General features: G+C 37.9%; 1 long non-coding RNA gene across 1 annotated transcript in view; it reads left to right on the top strand.

The window, feature by feature from the left end:
* The window catches only part of LOC141522575 (uncharacterized), a 369,684-nt gene extending 358,737 nt beyond the window's left edge, over positions 1–10,947 (top strand). The window contains exon 5 of the long non-coding RNA XR_012478239.1: positions 10,876–10,947. This is a non-coding gene — a long non-coding RNA (uncharacterized LOC141522575). The remainder of the gene's footprint in view (positions 1–10,875) is intronic.
* The last annotated feature ends 5,978 nt before the right edge of the window (positions 10,948–16,925 follow it).

Here is a 16,925-nt window from a genome sequence, read left to right as displayed (position 1 = left end):
ACCAAGATCTTTTGCCTTCTGGAATATCATATTCCAATCCCTACAAGCCCTTAATGTAGATGCTGCCAGATCCTGTGTAATCCTGACTATGGAGCCTCGGTAGTTGAATTGTCTGTTTCTGTCAGCTTTTAGAATTTTCTCTTTGATTTGGGAGTTTTAGAATTTGTCCATAATATTCCTGGAAGTTATTCTTTTGGGATCTCTTTCGGGGGGGGGGGGGGGATCAATGAATTCCTTCAGTTTCTATTTTACCCTCAGCTTCTAGGATCTCAGGGCAATTTTGCTGTATTATTTCTTGAAAGATGAAGTCTAGGCTTTTCTCCTGGTAGTGGCTTTCAGATAGTTCAATAATTTTTAAGTTATTTTTTCTGGATCTGTTTTCGAGGTCGGTTCTTTTTCCAATGAGATATTTCACACTTTCTTCTAGTTTTTGGCTTTTTTTGGCAGAGTTTTATTTCTTCCTGTTTTCTTGCAAAATTCAGCTTTAGTTCCATTTTGCATTTGAAGGAGTTATTTTCTTCAGAGAGCTTTTTTAAATCCTTTTCCAGCTGGCCAATTCTGCTTTTTAAGGCATCCTTCTCCTCATTTGCCTTTTGTTTTGCTTTTTCCATTAGGCCTAAACTGGTTTTTAACATATTATTTTCTTCAGTATTTTTTGTATATCTTTCACCAAGCTTTAGATTTAGTTTTCATGATTTATCTGCATCGCTGTCATTTCTCCTCCCAGTTTTTCCTCTACCTCACTTAATTGCTTTTCAAAGTCTTTTTCTGAGCTCATCGATAGTCTGAGCCGATTTTCTATTTCTCTTGTTGGTTTTGGATATGGAAGCTTTGATTTTGTCATCATCTGAGTATGCGTTTTGGTCTTCCATGGGACTAAAGTAATTCTCTATGGTCAGATTCTTCTTTTTCTGTTGTTTACTCATTTCCTCAGCCCAATACTAATTTACAGCACTTCCAAGGCTTTGGGGTGGTTTTTTTGGGGGGACACCCCACTGGGACCTTTATTCCTCTAAGGTCTTATGCTCTCTAGCCTGTGCTTTGATATGTAGATGCCCCAGGACTTCCCTCTGCCCTGGGGCTATAAGGATAGATCCAGCTTGGTTATTTAATATTGTGAGCCCAAACTGTAATATGTGAGTGTAGGCAAACAGCAGAGTCCTACCCCAGAGAGAGCAGAGAAATCTCTGCAGACTTGCCTTACTGTCTCTTGGGGTATAGGCAGCTTTCTCCAGATTCTCACTGCAGATTCTGCGGCTGGTGATCTCTTGGCTGTGCTGGGCTGGGTCAACTTTAAAACTTTTAATCAGGTATGGAAAGAGAATCATGCCACTGCAAGAAACGGGGTCAGTCTGGACAAGGATTATAACCATTTTGTCTGTATTGATTTTGATGTGACAGTGGGGCATCAAAGTAGATCAGGAAGACCTGGGTTTAAATCTTGTCACAGACATAATTTTGAGCAGGTTGATTTCCTCTGAAGAAAGAAGGGAGTTGGACTTCTTGTTTCTTAAGTTCTTTCATCTCATGGCACTGCTTTTCCCACCCTATCCTGGACTATTTATGGGCAACTAGATAGTACATTGGATGGAATGCCTGGCCTGGAGTCAGGAAAACAAATATTCCTGAGTTCAAATAAAGTCTCAGACATGTACCGTGTGACCCTGGGCAAGTCACCTAACCCTATTTGCTTCAGTTTCCTTGTCCCTAAAATGAGCAAGAAACTATTCCAATATCTTTGCCAAGAAAACCCTAAATGGAATCATGAAGAATCAGACACACTTGAAATGACGGAACAACAACAGCAACAACATCCTGCCTATTACATACCATTCCTGTTGGACTATATTAATGGAGAGTATCAACACAGCCCGAATGATGAAAAGAGAAAGCATGCCAACATTCCAAGGGCTACTTGCCAATGGTGGGCAGGGCTGTAGAGTGATGAGACAGGCTGATCCTGTCCTTTTTGTTTGTGTTTGTATTCTCAGTCTTAGGTCACTGGTTGGCCTATAGGAAGCTCTTAATAAATGCTTGCTGACTTGTTGACTATGACAGGTCTTAAGGAAACTCAAGTTTTCTTGGCACAGTTAAAAAGTATCAAGCTGTGCACTTGGGGCAAAGCCCATCTGCCAGGAAGGAGGAGAAGAACATGTTCTGGAGACTGACTGCCTATTGACTGTTGACTCTGCTGCCTCAAAGCTATTCTAAGCCACTTACTTATTTGCAAGGCTGTCTTAATATGCTAAGCACTTTTTCTTCCTAGCCACCATTTGACCTTGGACAACCTTTGTTTAACTCTACACACACACACACACACACACACACACACACACACACACACACACATACACACACAGACACACACACAGACACACCATTCAAGGAAGAAGAAAAAGGAATAGGCATTTTTTGTGGTGGTTCAGTTATTTTTCAGTTATGTCTGTCCCAGCCATTTGGGCTTTTTTTTGGTAAAAATACTAAAGCAATTTACTATTTCTCTCTCCAACTCATTTTACAGATGAGAAACTGAGGCAAACAGGGTTGTAACTTGCCTAGGGTCACACAGCCAGTTAGTGTCTGAAGCCCAGTTTGAACTCATGAAGCTGAATTTCCCTGATTCTAGACCCAACCCTCTCTCCACCAAGTCACCCTATTTACCCAATTAAGCATTTATAAAGCATTCTGTGCCAGGAATTTTGCTAAGGCCCCCTACAAGAGGATTATCTCCTTTAATATTCGCAACCACCCTTGGAGAGAGATGTTGTTATTATCCTTGTTTTACACTGAAGAAACTCAGGCAAATAGCAGTCAAGTCACTTGCCCAGGATCACATAGCTGGTCAGGATTTGAGGTCTGCTGTGTTTAATAAAGCCTAAGAACAAAATTAGAGGAATTTGACACTTTCATAAGGACTGTTTAAATTTTTAAAAAAGCAGCCAAAACCTAGAGAATTGCTGACCTTTGGAAATACACCGATCCTATTAAGTGTGAGAGAATTTAGAAGCTACTGTGCAACAGCTTCCCTTGTGGATTCATACCCAGAGGCTAGGACTCAGGGGGCCCAGGCCCCTTGCTTTTCTGGGCTTCAGGCGAACTTGGGGAGTGAGAATTACATCTGCTATAATACAGGCCTTCATTTTAGTCAGTTTGTAAGATGGAAGGAACTGAAGATATATAGAAGACCATAGTGCATCCAGAAGAAAACACATTGCATATATGGGGAGGTGAAGATTAGTGTCATTATTTTGTTCTCACAGAGATGAAGTCATTGGGTATTCATTGAACAGATAATATTCGTCTGATTTTTATCAAGCATCCCCAGGGGGTCTTTTCCCTTTTCCTTTTTCTGGTACCATGTTTTCTTTTTTCCCATTTAAAAATACCATATTATCTGTGTGTAAATCTCTATTACCAAGGACTGGGGCGGGGGAGGGGGGTGGCGAGCAGACCAATCCTTTTCAGCCAGGGCCAACTGCCATATTTTTCTTCTGTGCTCCCTGGAGGCCCTGTAGTAACTGGGATTGATGAGGCTCTAAATCTTCCATGTGTGGCATGGGGATTGGTGAATGGACAACTTTGTGCTGGATGAGACCTTGATTTATTCTAGACAGAATCAGGGGGAATTTCTCTTCCTAAACCATGTGCACATGCCCATGGCTCATTTCAGTCAATAGTCAAGTTCTCAGACCCGATGTGAGGCATAGGTGAGATGGGGACCTAAAGAAAATTTTCTCTGAATCCAAATGCAGCTGCCATTATCTGTGTAATTCCCCCTGCCCTAGGTCTGTGGAACCTTCAGTTGTTCACACAAGCTCACTAACCTCTGACTTGTAGTTCTTACCTAGCCATGCCTAAGAGGATTATTAATCTCTCCCAGGAGGTCTAGTGGCTATGCCCAAGCATGAAAGCTCTTCTTGAACATGATGACTGGCAGTCTTATCATCCCATTTCTTGTCTGCACCAGGCCCTCCCATTACTGTCCCACTCCTTCAAATGTCTATATCTTGATTTACATACATTGCTTGTTGTTCTGTTAAATAGTTTGTAAATCTTAAGAGCTCTACCTAAATGGCAGTTATTATTACCATATGAAAGTTAAGATTTCCTCTGGTATTTTCCGTGAACTACTTTTGCTTGTAAGGCATTGGAACTAGTCCTTGTGAATCATTTTCAAGTTCAAGTTTCAGTAGTTTTCAAGATTTTCAAGTGTTTCACATATAAGGCCATTCAGCCCATTATATATGTGGGGAAACTAAAGAAAAGTAAATGGTTATATCCCATGGGTAAATACAAAGCCGGGATGAAAGAGCCAAGATTCAGAAAAAATTTGACTTGCTAGGACATCTTTACATCTTTGTTCTTCTATACCTTTCTCTACATCTAATTTGGTTGAGATAAAATCATACACCTGAGTTTGAAAAATCACCTTCACAAGTACAAGATAAGTGGTATGTCTAGATGGCAGTTTCTCTGAAAAATATTTCAGCTGGAGGTGCAGTGGATAGAGCACTGGGTCTGGAGTCAAGAAAACAAGCTCAAATCCAGCCTAAGATATACTATTCTGATATACTCAGAATACTAGCTCTATTCCTGGGCAAGTCACTTAACCTCTTTACCTCAGGTTCCTTAATTGTACAATGGAGATAATAGTAGCAATGTACTTTGTAATATTGTGAGGATTGAATGATTTGTTTGTAAAAAGCACAGAGTATGGAATAGAATAGGTTGATAGATCAATACTTAGTTCTTCTTTCCTTTCCTTTCCTTTCTGTTTCTACAAGTTCTATTTGAGCCAAAAAATACATGGCAGCCAAGAAAACCAAAGAATTCTTAGACTTGTACTCTGCCTTGGTCAGATTGCCCCTCAAGAATTCAAATCTGCATGCCACATTTTGCGTGGAATGAGAAATTCCAGAGGACAGTAAACAGGACAGTGAAGAATCCTCAAAAATACTTGAGGAATTAGGGATATTTAACCTGGAGAAGTTTAAGGAGGGATTTAAAAACTGTTATCAAATATTTGAAAAGATGTCATGTGGAAAAAAGGATTGATCATGGCCCTCCTCTCTGGAGCCAAGATTGATCATTATAAATGCAATGTTCAGGACTGCTTTTTGTTTACCTTGTTATATTTACATTATTGAAATTACATTTGCTGTTTTCCTGCTTCTGCCTATTTTATTCTGTATTGATTTATGTCTTCTCACATTTCTCTGAATTCTTCATATTCATCATTTCTTATGGTACAGTCATTTTTACCCATATAAAATCATTTTTACCCATTTTCTGGGTATTAGGTCAAACCTCAGTATCATTTTGATTTACATTTCTTTTATTATTAGTGAATTGCAGTAATATTTCATAGGGTTGCTAATAGTTGGCAATTCTTTTTGAGTAGTTGCTTCATATCTTTGACCCCTATTCAATGGGGAATAAGTCATAAATTTCTAAAGCTTAGGGCTAAGGAACTTGCTGGACCTCATATAATACTTCAATGAGAAAGCAGGAAGGCAATTCTGGAATCCTAATGACCTTTAACTTTTTTTGTAACCTCACAGCCTCATGTCTTTGGAGGCTTGAAATAAATGTGAACAGAGTCCATTAAGAGAAGACAAAAGGAGTTTGCTATGCATGAGGGCAGCTCTGGAGGTTGGGAATTTTCAGAGTCCTAATATTTCAAAATGTGGGTGTAGAAAACATCCTTCAGAATGATGGGACCAGGACAAAGGATTCCTCAGCAAGCCATTTTCTATGTTACTGTTCAGTGGAATCTTTGAGCCTTCATTCTAACACATAAGACAATACAAAATAAATACTTTTATGCTCTGACAAATAGACATTGATAACATAAAAAGACATGAACATTCAGAATAGAGAAGTATCTGACATAGTGGATGGTGAAATGGCTGAAACCACAAACATGAAAACCAGAAGACTTGGGTTTAAATTTGCCTGGACAATAAACTCTCAGTACCACCAAGTGACTCTAAAGTTGCAGAAAAGGTAAAATCTACATTAGTGGAGAAAGATCCACACCAGGCATTCCCTTTGTTCATGAAATCACAGACTTAGTTTTAAAAAATTAAAGCATGTCCCCCCAGTCTTGATTCAGGAATGCTCTCTCCTTGAATGAGTAAGCCTTATGTAATATCTCAAAAATGGCTCTCCAGACTCTGCCTTCACACCTCCTCTGAGGGGAAGAACATAGGATCACTTGTTCAAACCTTATACTACCTCTTTGCAATTCCTCCTCCCCCTTCCAAAGTTTTTCCTTCTATTTTCTGGGGCCAAACATGATCAATCAAATTCTCATTCATCACAACCCTTCAAATATACAAAGATACTGTAGTCTTCCTCTTCCTTCACCCCCATTATATCTCCATGGTAAATGTCCCTAATTCCATCAAAATGCCACATTCTCCAATCTTTCCAACAGCCTTGTCTTTTCTAGGATGCAGTGCTTGCAGTAAAATCTGATACACCACCATATGCAGACAGAACAACCTGTACCTTCCTGGCTGCTATACCTCTCTTAATGCAGCCTAGTATAGGATTAGCTTCTTGACGACTCACACTGTCAATTGCACACCAATCCACTAAAATCTCCAAATCTGTTTTGAAGGAGCTGATTTTATGAATGCCTTCAAGTCAATGATAAAGAATTTTAATTAATTAAGGACCAGGGATAAATCCCTGGGGTTATTGCACTAAAACCATTCTCCAATTTTCCAACAAACCATTAGTGATTACTCATTGGGTCCTGTCATTCAAGGAGTTCCAAATTCACATATCATCTGGCCCAGTTCCCTTGATGTTCTCTATAAGCAGAGCATAGGAGATACGTTGAAAGTCAAGTAGTCTTAATTACTCTGCAACCTAACTACCAGTCCAAAACCAAAACACTGGGAATGATAAATGTTCTTAAATGAAACCAAGGTTGCTTTTTATTGATCATTGCTTCTCTTTCTAAGTATTCACCAGGTAGTCCTTTGAAAGTATGATTTAGGGGGGCGGCTAGGTGACGCAGTGGATAGAGCACCAACCCTGGAGTCAGGAGGACCTGAGTTCAAATTCGACCTCAGACACTTAATAATTACCTAGCTGTGTGGCCTTGAGCAAGTCACCTAATCCCGTTGCCTTGGGGAAAAAAAGAAAGTATGATTTAGAATTAAGCTTTGTTTTCTCTTTCTCCATGATTAATGGTGTGTGAAAATCTAGCTGATCTAGGAGGGTAAGGTGGCTTAAGTAGACTTGGAGTCAGGTCTTATGACCCTGAGCAAGACACTTACATTTTCTCAGCCTCAGTTTCCTCAAATATAAAGGAAGTATAATAATATGTCAAAGGGTAATAGATTGCCATATAAATGCTAACTATTAATATTGTTATTTTTAGACTGATCTGAAAACCAAAACACATTGAAAAGCAAGGTCTATGGGGCTATTTCTACTCTGACTTAACAAGGGTTCTTAGATTATTTTTTACTATGGTTCAGTTTCTCTGTCCATGGAAAAAAGAGGACTTTCCACTGATAAGCATAGAACTGGAAATCAGAAGACCTGGGTTCTACTTCTGGTTTTGCGATTGACTAGCTTTGTGACCTTGGGCAAATGATCAAATTTCTTTGTGCTCTAATTTCCTCATTTGTGGTTTGTATATGAATAAAGAACCCTTTATCTATGCTTGTGCAACCAAAAATACCATTTTCTTCTGCCAAGTAGTCTTATAACAAATAAGAATCTCATGAGAATAGCTTGTTTTACCAGGAAGCATTAAGTTCCCTGTATGAAAGGCAAAATCAACCCCCAGAGCATCACCAAACCCTATCATCACCATCTTGTGATCTTTATACTAGATGGTCTTTTGCATAGAGTGCTGTGTGCACAGGAATAAAAAAAATCTGATCCTTTTCCCCAGGAACTAGTTACCTGAAACCATCATCATTGAACACATATCTGAGTAAAGATATATTAGACTGGCAGAGGAAGAGTGCAATCAAGAAGCCTGACATCCCAGGTTACCCACTCTAAATTCATTAGCAATGGCATAACTTAGAGGCTTGTTGACTCTCCTTTGAGATAGGAGTACACATGTTCAAAATTCCTTCTTCCTCCCATAATAGGATTAGTTTTCCCTAAAAGATGACAAAACTGTGCCTGGAAGCTAATTGGTTCCTGCCTCCCTTAAAACAGATTCCTGGTCATCTAGGGCCAGCTTAGATATCTGAAATCATGAGTCACCATAATCTAACCTGCTGATCAGATTCATTACTAAATGAAGATAGGGTAAGAGGACGTCTGTCCCTATAGAACTTTCATGCTGCTATATCCTTGTTTTCCTAGGAATAAGTAAACCTCCTTTTATTTACCTGGTTATTCACTTAAAAATAGTCTCATTTTGTGCTTAAATCAAAACTAAATGGGGCTTCATGTATGCCCCAAATATCTAGCTATCATTCTTAAATTTATATATATATATATATATATATATAAAAATATGTCATTTAGTTTTATAAGACTTATATACATATATGCACTTCCATATGCATATATATAAAATTGTAAATTTAAATGATGCATACAAATTTCTTTTTAGTTCTTCAAAACAATAGTTACTCTATTGTCCAAAGGATTGCAGAGACAAAAAAAAAGGACTCAAGACAAAGGACTAAATTGAGGAAATATTTTTGTATGTATAAAATTTTCTATACCACCAGGAGAGTAAGTGATTTACCTAAGGTCTTGAAGATAATTCCAAAGTCATGGAACTCCCAAGGCTGTATTCTAAATATAACCTTTAGAAACCATACCTGATTTCAAGGCTAAAACTTTGGATCTACATCTATTTAAGACAACTTAGGAGATTCTTATCAATGTTTTGTTTTCCAGACTAAACTAAAAGGCACATTAATTAAAAACAAAGTTAATTTTTACTAGACAACAAAGCAAGGCAAATAACAGGGAAAATCTCCCTTATTCTATTTTGGACATTCGTCCACAAATTCCCACAGAGTTCTACAGGAGTCTAAAAGTGCTTTTAGGACTTGTGTCTTGGCTGAAATATCTGTCTGTCTCTGAATTGGATCCACAATTCCCTACTTGCCTTTTCCACCCTGCTACAAGTGGCTGGTGCCACTGACTGGATTGCTTTTTAAGTTTCCACTTCCGTTTATTAGCTGAATTGATCCTGATTTGTAGACTCTTCTTTTCAGCGGAGTGTTAGTAGCCATTGGAGCCTGGTCTATAACCTGAAGTTTATTTCAATTCATTTTTGGTTTATGTCTAAACTGTCTTTTGGACTACTTTTAAATTCTTCAGTTCAAGCTTTGCTCCCACCCTTCCCCAGGCTCCCTTGCTATTGAGATAAAATTATTTTCTACTATGATCATGCCCTGGGTGGTTTAGCACTAAAGCCATGCAGATTATCTAAGAGTCATTTAGCAAAGCTAGAGGCAGGGGTGGGGATCTCTATACAGCATTCCTATAGTATATTATTGCTGGCCCTAAAATCAATGTTTCCATGCCATAATAATGTATCCTTGCATATAAATGTCCCTTCTGTTCCCATCATCTCCAAACATTTTTTTTTATTTGGGGAAGGGGTGGGTAATAAAATGCTTTCTCTGGAAAACTACTATATCCCATTTTTTTTTAATTCTTCAAAGCAATAATCATACTGTTGTCCAAAAAGAACAAACTTTGTCCTTGACAGTAAAAGCAAAAGACTAAATTAAAGAAATAGTGGTGTGAAACTGTCAGGGTTAATTCAATACTAACCCTACAGAAGCGTCTCTCAAAAAAGTTGGAGGTTCCAAGAGGCAGAGTTGAGACATTCTAGGCATGGAGATAAGTAACTTTTGTGAAGCTATAGACATAGGAAATGCAGACCCTAAAGTCAAGAAATGACTAAAGAACATTTTGATTGGATCACAGAGGGTATGAAGAGGAATAATATAACATGCACCTGGAAATGCAGGTGTAATCTAAATTGTAAAGGGTTTTCAATGCCAAACTGAGGAGTTTATATTTTATTCTGTAGGCAAAAGGAAACAAAGGTTTTTGACAGGAAAGTGTCATGTTCAGACTTGATTTTAGAAAAATTATTTTCATAACTTAGTGGAGGAGGTATTGTATTGGAGAGGGAAGGGACTAGGAACAAACAGAGCAAATAGGAGGCTATTATAATCACCCAAGTAAGAGGAGTTAAGACTCTAGGATAATGGTTATATGATGGAAAATTTCAGAATAAGTAATAGAGATATTAGATGAATATAATTTACAAATGTGGCAAATAGTTTAGAAATGGTGGTGGGGGGAGCCTGATATGGAAGCAAGAGGAAAGGATGATTCCAAGGTTGTCAACCTTAAAGGAAGGTAGTACCCTTAAAAGAAAAAGGGAAGTTTAAAAGAAGGGCAGATTAAGGGAAGATTTTTTATGGATAAATTTAAGGATCAAGTAAGTCATTCAAATAGGGTTATTGAAATGATTGAAATGATTATTTTTCTCTTGTATTTAATAACTATTGATTAGACTCAAGTTTTTCCCCCTTTGTACTTCCCCTTCCAGAAATCAGCCCCTGTAATGAGGCAGTCTTTTGAAGTACAGGACTGATACTGAGAGGGAGAATTCAGATCTATTTAAAAGGTGAATTCATGGATTCTAATGCACTGTGTATTTATTCAGACAGGTCTGGGAAAATGTGGATTCTCCTTTTTGTCAGATGGATGTTATGGAGACAGATAATTCTCTGATCAAAACTGAGTGATAAGAGACATGTATCCCAGATCCTCATTAGAATAGGCCCATCTCTCATTATAATATTCATTTTCTCCTTACTTGGTAACAAATCAGACTTGATTTCTTTTTTTTTTTAGGTTTTTGCAAGGCAAATGGGGTTAAGTGGCTTGCCCAAAGCCACACAGCTAGGTAATTATTAAGTGTCTGAGGTCAGATTTGAACTCAGGTATTCCTGATTCCAGGGCTGATGCTCTATCCACTGCACCACCTAGCTTCCCCTAGACTTGATTTCTAACCTCAAAAATATTCACTCTTCCAAGGGCATTTAGCATTGAGTGGGTTCCAAGATTTGTCTTTCATCTGAGACAGCCAAGTGACCATCCTTTTATTAATAATATGCTAGCATCATTAATAAAATGATTAATTACCCAGAGATGATGTCTCTTGAATACATCACAGCTGTCCATTGATCAGTTGGTGCAAGAGAATTGGCATTCAGAAAAGAAATTAGGAATGGATGTATAGGTTTTCAAGTCATCTATACATAAATTATAATTTAATCCATGGGAGCTGATGAAATCACTGAAAGAGGTGGACAGAAAAATGGACAGAACTTTGGGGGACACCAATAAGACTGAAGAAGAATAGTTAAATAGAGGGAAGATAACAGAGAAATCAATACTTTAGCAGGCAAAGATAATAGGAGAAGAGAGTGGTCAGCAGTATCAAAAATTGTACAAATGTCAAATAGAATGAGGACAATAACAGGCCAATAGTTTTAGAAGTTAAGAGATGGCTAGTAATCGTGGAGTTTCAGCAAAATATTGGCATCAGAAGCCAGATTTCAAGGGACAGAGAAGTAAATGAGTAAAAAATGAGGAGGTAGTAGAATCAATTATAGGTTACATTTTCTAGGAGATTGACAGTTAAAGAAAAGAAAAATGTGGGATAGCTTAAGGAGAGGATAGGATCAAAGGAATATTTTTTTTAAGGGTGAGGTGACCTGGGCATTTCGTAAGAATCAGGAAACAAGTCACAAATCAGTGGATGTGGAGCTTTTAAGATAAGAGAGAAGAGATGGATTGATTTAAGGGGTAGACTCCCAGAGCAGATAAGAGAGAATGAGAGCAAAAGCACAAATAGAGAGATTGGCCTTTGTAAGAAGCAGCCTCAACTCTGACTCAAAGATTGGATAAAAGGAAGAGAATGGGAAATAATATAGAAATGTTTTGAGACATCAAGTTGAGAGAAGAGGGAATTCCTTCCAAAATAGACTAGGGTGGCAAGGGACTCAAAGGTAAAAGATAAGGTATAATAGATGGGTAAAGAATAGGGTATAATGGACATAGTTTTAACAATAGAGTCAAGACTGTGAAGAGAGAAAAATGTAGAGTAGGAGAACATAGTTGTGAAGGGATTGGAGTTCATAATGAAAATTAAAAATATGTTAGGAAGGGGGGGGAAAGAAGAGATGAGATATGTAGAGCAAGAAATGTTTTAGGTTTCAAGATCATGGACAAAGCACACAAATTGGTGGTATTAATGAATGATCTTCCATCTGAGTGAGTTGGGAAAAGTGAAGCTGTAAATTCTGTGAACCTAAGAGGTTAGTGAATGTGGAGACCAAGGTATTCAAGATAAAATCAACATGTATTTTGAAGTTTACAATTAAAAAATCATGAGTTTGAGTCAAATAGGTAGTGAACTTGAAATAAATGAGAGAATGACTTGGAAATGGATTTCTGCGAGGATTGGTGTAGGGGATATACAGATACACAGATGGCATGAACCTTAAAGGAGAAGTTGCACATAGAGGCTCCAGAAGTGAATGTTGACAAACACACTTAATCAAAACTGGAAGGAAAATTCAGGCAAGTTGTGCCTACCAGTAGAAGCCAGTTTTCCAAAGGTCCAAGAAAAGGGAAGATTGTAAGAGGTTTTAGGAAGTTTATTAATAATAGAATAAAAATCCCAGAGGGCACAATGGAAGGATAGAGTATGATGGGGATCAGGAAATGTGTAGACTAAGAGTAAGAAGTAGGAAAAGGGCTGTTAGTTTGAATCTCAAAAGACTATATTTGTTCCATAGAAATTAAAATAAGCAAAGATGGGAGTTTGCTCATCAAAGGATTGGAGAAGTACTAAACTACTAGGGCTTTCAACTTTCAAGAATCCTGTAATAATGGAAGAAGTAGTAAAGAAAGGGTTGAACCAGAAAGGAGATTAAGCCCTGGATCTGCATCAGTCAATATTTTTCACCTAAACTGTGATTTAGCTTCTTCATTCTGTGTTTATAGAAATGATTTCCAAAAAAATCATAGAATTTGACATTTATCTTTGACAAATTTAATATTCTTTGTAATATGGATTGTAATTGTCAGACTTTAATGGGAATTCTCCTTCCTAATTGTATGTCCAAAAGGGATAAGGCAGTGGATTTGATGTTCATTGAAGGATACCTGGACTTGTAGAAAGAATTTGAACTAGGATGTGAGAATTTCATTAGAAGGCATAAACTTGAAAAGAAAAGATCAAGAAAATACATGGAAAAGTGAAGCTTTGAGGGAAGTCACAAAGATTATATGCAGAATAGCAGGGCAATTATTTGACATGTTCTTTCTTAAAACATTAATAATGTTGATTTAAAAAAAAAGGTTTTGTAAGACACTGGGGTTAAAGGGGCGGCTAGGTGGTGTAGTGGATAGAGCACCGGCCCTGGAGTCAGGAGTGCCTGGGTTCAAATCTGGTCTTGGACACTTAGTAATTACCTAGCTGTGTGGCCTTGGGCAAGCCGCTTAACCCCGTTTGCCTTGCAAAAACCTAAAAAAAAAAAGACACTGGGGTTAGTGACTTGTCCAAAGTCACAGAGTTAAGCAAGTATTAAATGTCTGAGGTTGCATTTGAACTCAGGTCTTCCTGATTCCAGGGTCAGTGCTCTATCCACTGTACCACCCAGCCCCCCAAATCATATTGATTTGATTTTGATTCTTAGAACAAGAGGTGTAAAGTGAGCTAGTAGGGCAGAAAAATGACAAGGGAAAACATGAACTTGGAAGATCTTGGGGACTGCACTGTCTAATGACTTAGCAATGTCTGATCCAGTTTAGAGGATAATGGGGGCAACAAAAGCAAGAGAGGGATAAGAATGAATAGGCAAATGGATTCAATAGCTGAAGAGTCCTGAAGCAGGTTACCAAGCCTCCAAGAGATAAAGATAGGTGAAAAGTTAAAGTGGAGGAATGGTGCTGTTACAGTGACCCAAAATGTGAAAGATTCTCCTAAGTTCCAAATCACCTTAGATTCAAGCAGAGAGATATAAGTATATGATAGCCTGCCCTGAAGAAATGTCTATCCTGGCTGATAAGAATATTCTGTGAGGAGAAATAGGAACAAATGATAGTTTACTCACACCATTTGCCCATGCACTTAGATAGTTTCTCCACATCTGTGTAAGTTTTTCTATGGCATTTCCTTATGAAAGGAATTATGGGAGGTTGTACTTATTTGTATAGACAGAGAATGACTTCTCTTCTTTGTTACTTATATTACTTTTGTATTTTTTGCGTTTGTATCTATGTCTCTTGTATGATCAGATAACAAAGAGTGTTGTACTCATTGGGGGTTCAGACCATGCATAACTAGTAACCTAAAACAATCACTCTATATCTTGGAAAAGTACTCTAGATTCAAAATTCTTAGGGATTTCAAGGTCTTTCATTTTATATTTTGATCTTATCCATTATAGCCTATAGAGAACATTTCAGTTCTTTTATATAATATATCAATTATGTTTATTCACTTTATGTTATCTGAAAATTACTTTGATAAGGGGAGAAGTAGGAGATGTTTTTAATTGTGCACAATACACCTCAATCTGGGTGACCCTGTGTCTGATATTTCTACATCTCCTCCCTACTTAGAGGAATATTGCCAAAAAAGAAGGGTTGAGCTGGAATATGTCAGATTAATAACTTTTTCCGGGTCCCTTTAACTCTCTGAGTCTCAAAAAGATAAAGAAATGTTCACCAGATTTAGAGCAAATACAACTTAATCCTAAAAAGTTAAGCCCTTTTGAATGAACAACCAGAGAACTTTAGAACTTTCCCACCAGATTTCATGCTTTCATGGAAAGAATGAAAATATCTGAGGTAGTATTCTTGCATCCCACATAAAGAAAGAGGAACCAGAAAGAAAATGATGATGATTTTTTAAAAAATTAGAAAACCAAAGATTTCAAGAAAAGAAATCATTAATAAAAACCCAGAATTGAAGCAGAAGAGTTAGATATGGCTTCTGTGTTGAATTAAAGAAGCATTTTAGCATTCCCTTGGAGTAGATAGAGATTCTATCAATCTCTCTGGTTTTATATTTATGTAAGATCCAATCTATCAAGAATCCCATCAACTAGTAAGTTCATAACCAGAATTATTTCCTCACTTCCATAACATGAAGGTACTTGGAGGTCCTAAACATCAACTGGAGCCTGAGATTCTTGTCCTTGCTTTGCCATTAATTAATAGACAAGGCATTTCTCCACTGTGGGGCTCAAGTTGCCTCATTATTTACAAGGGAATAATGATATTTTACTCCTAACTTCACCAATGAAACTATAATAACATAATTTTTTGACCTATTTCACAAGGTTGTTTTGAGAATCGAGTAATATAAAAGAAGCTTAGTTGCTTCAAAAAACTAACAAATCTATAAAATCAATCAAGTGATAGATATCTATTTAATGCCTACTACAGTTTGCCTCCATACCATGTAATAACCAATAAAAATAATAAATAGTGAGAGAGCACTGGTTCTGGAGTCAGAAAACTAGGTTAAAACCCTCCCTCTGACACATACTACCTTGGGCAAATAAAACTTCTCCAGGGTTCTGCTTCTTCATTTGTGGTACTGACCAGACAGTATCTTTAATCCTATGACTTTTGTTTTCAAGAAGTTTACTCCTCAAAGAATTGGATAAATAAGATGCAGATACAAAAACAATAAGCAATTAAATGTCTTATAGATGCAAAGTAGAATTTGTATGACTTAGATATTGGCAATTTAGATGCAAAATATAATAATGTCCCCTTATCAGTATACTCCTATTCTCCATTTTCCCATTTTCTATCATATTGGGTAAATGGGAGTTGACTATATAATCTCAGAACTAGCATTGTCAACCATGATCAATATGGCGAAAATGCTGTCTACAGCCCTGCTAGGGCAGGAGAAGACTGAAATGGTCATGTCTCATTTGAGCACAGATGGGTTTGGGATATTTTAGGAAAGGTTGGATGAACACTTTTCTGGAATATTGGAGAGGGGATTGATGTATCTGCCAGGTGTTGAACTAGATGACTTCTGAAGTTCCTTCCAGCTCTGGGGTCCCGTTGATTCTGTGATTCTATCATCTGATGATTTGGTAGCCATGTGCTTGCAATAATGAGAGTCCTGGCTGGCAGTCCTCTGGTCCCCGGTGCCAACTGGCCCAGATGCATGTACCCAGAGATGCTGCATTATGATAAATGAATGATCAGACTGCTGCTTACCCAGCAATGAAAGCAGCTCTTTAATTCAGGAGGCCAACTGTGGGTGAGTTGCTCCTATTCACCTTCTGAGCTTAACAAGGTACACCGCTAGGCAGAAATAATTTTCCTGGGTGTGCTCCAAAGAATAAGTCTTCTAGTGAAGGTAAACATTTATGCTAGAGCTGAAATTGCTGTTGGAATTATATTTTCAGTTAGGGGCACAGTCTTTTAATAAGAGGCTGTGTGTAGCAAGCACAGTTTTGTTTTGTTTTTGCAAGGCAATGGGGTTAAGTGGCTTGCCCAAGGCCACACAGCTAGGTAATTATTAAGTGTCTGAGGCTGGATTTGAACTCAGGTACTCCTGACTCCAGGGCCAGTGCTCTATCCATTATGCCACCTAGCCACCCCCATGCTTCAGTTTTTAGCCACATTTCCCTAGTTGAATTTCATACTCCAAGCTTTAGATTGCAAGGAGATAAAGGCCCCTGCCACACTGGCTTTGTCCAACTAGTAGGAGAGACAGTGTGGAGCATCATCCGCTCTGCCCTCTACTCTGGCAGAACTTAAGCTTCTAGAGGGCAGGATTCATTTCATTTTTGTTTTTGAATCTATAGCTCCTAGAACAGAAGTACAAGATGTATAGGAAACCCCATGATTGTTGATTG

Source organism: Macrotis lagotis, chromosome 4 (genome assembly GCF_037893015.1).
Source record: "Macrotis lagotis isolate mMagLag1 chromosome 4, bilby.v1.9.chrom.fasta, whole genome shotgun sequence".
NCBI lineage: Eukaryota > Metazoa > Chordata > Mammalia > Peramelemorphia > Peramelidae > Macrotis > Macrotis lagotis.
The sequence above is the reverse complement of the archived record's forward strand: the minus strand, read 5'-3'. Positions and strand labels throughout refer to the sequence as shown.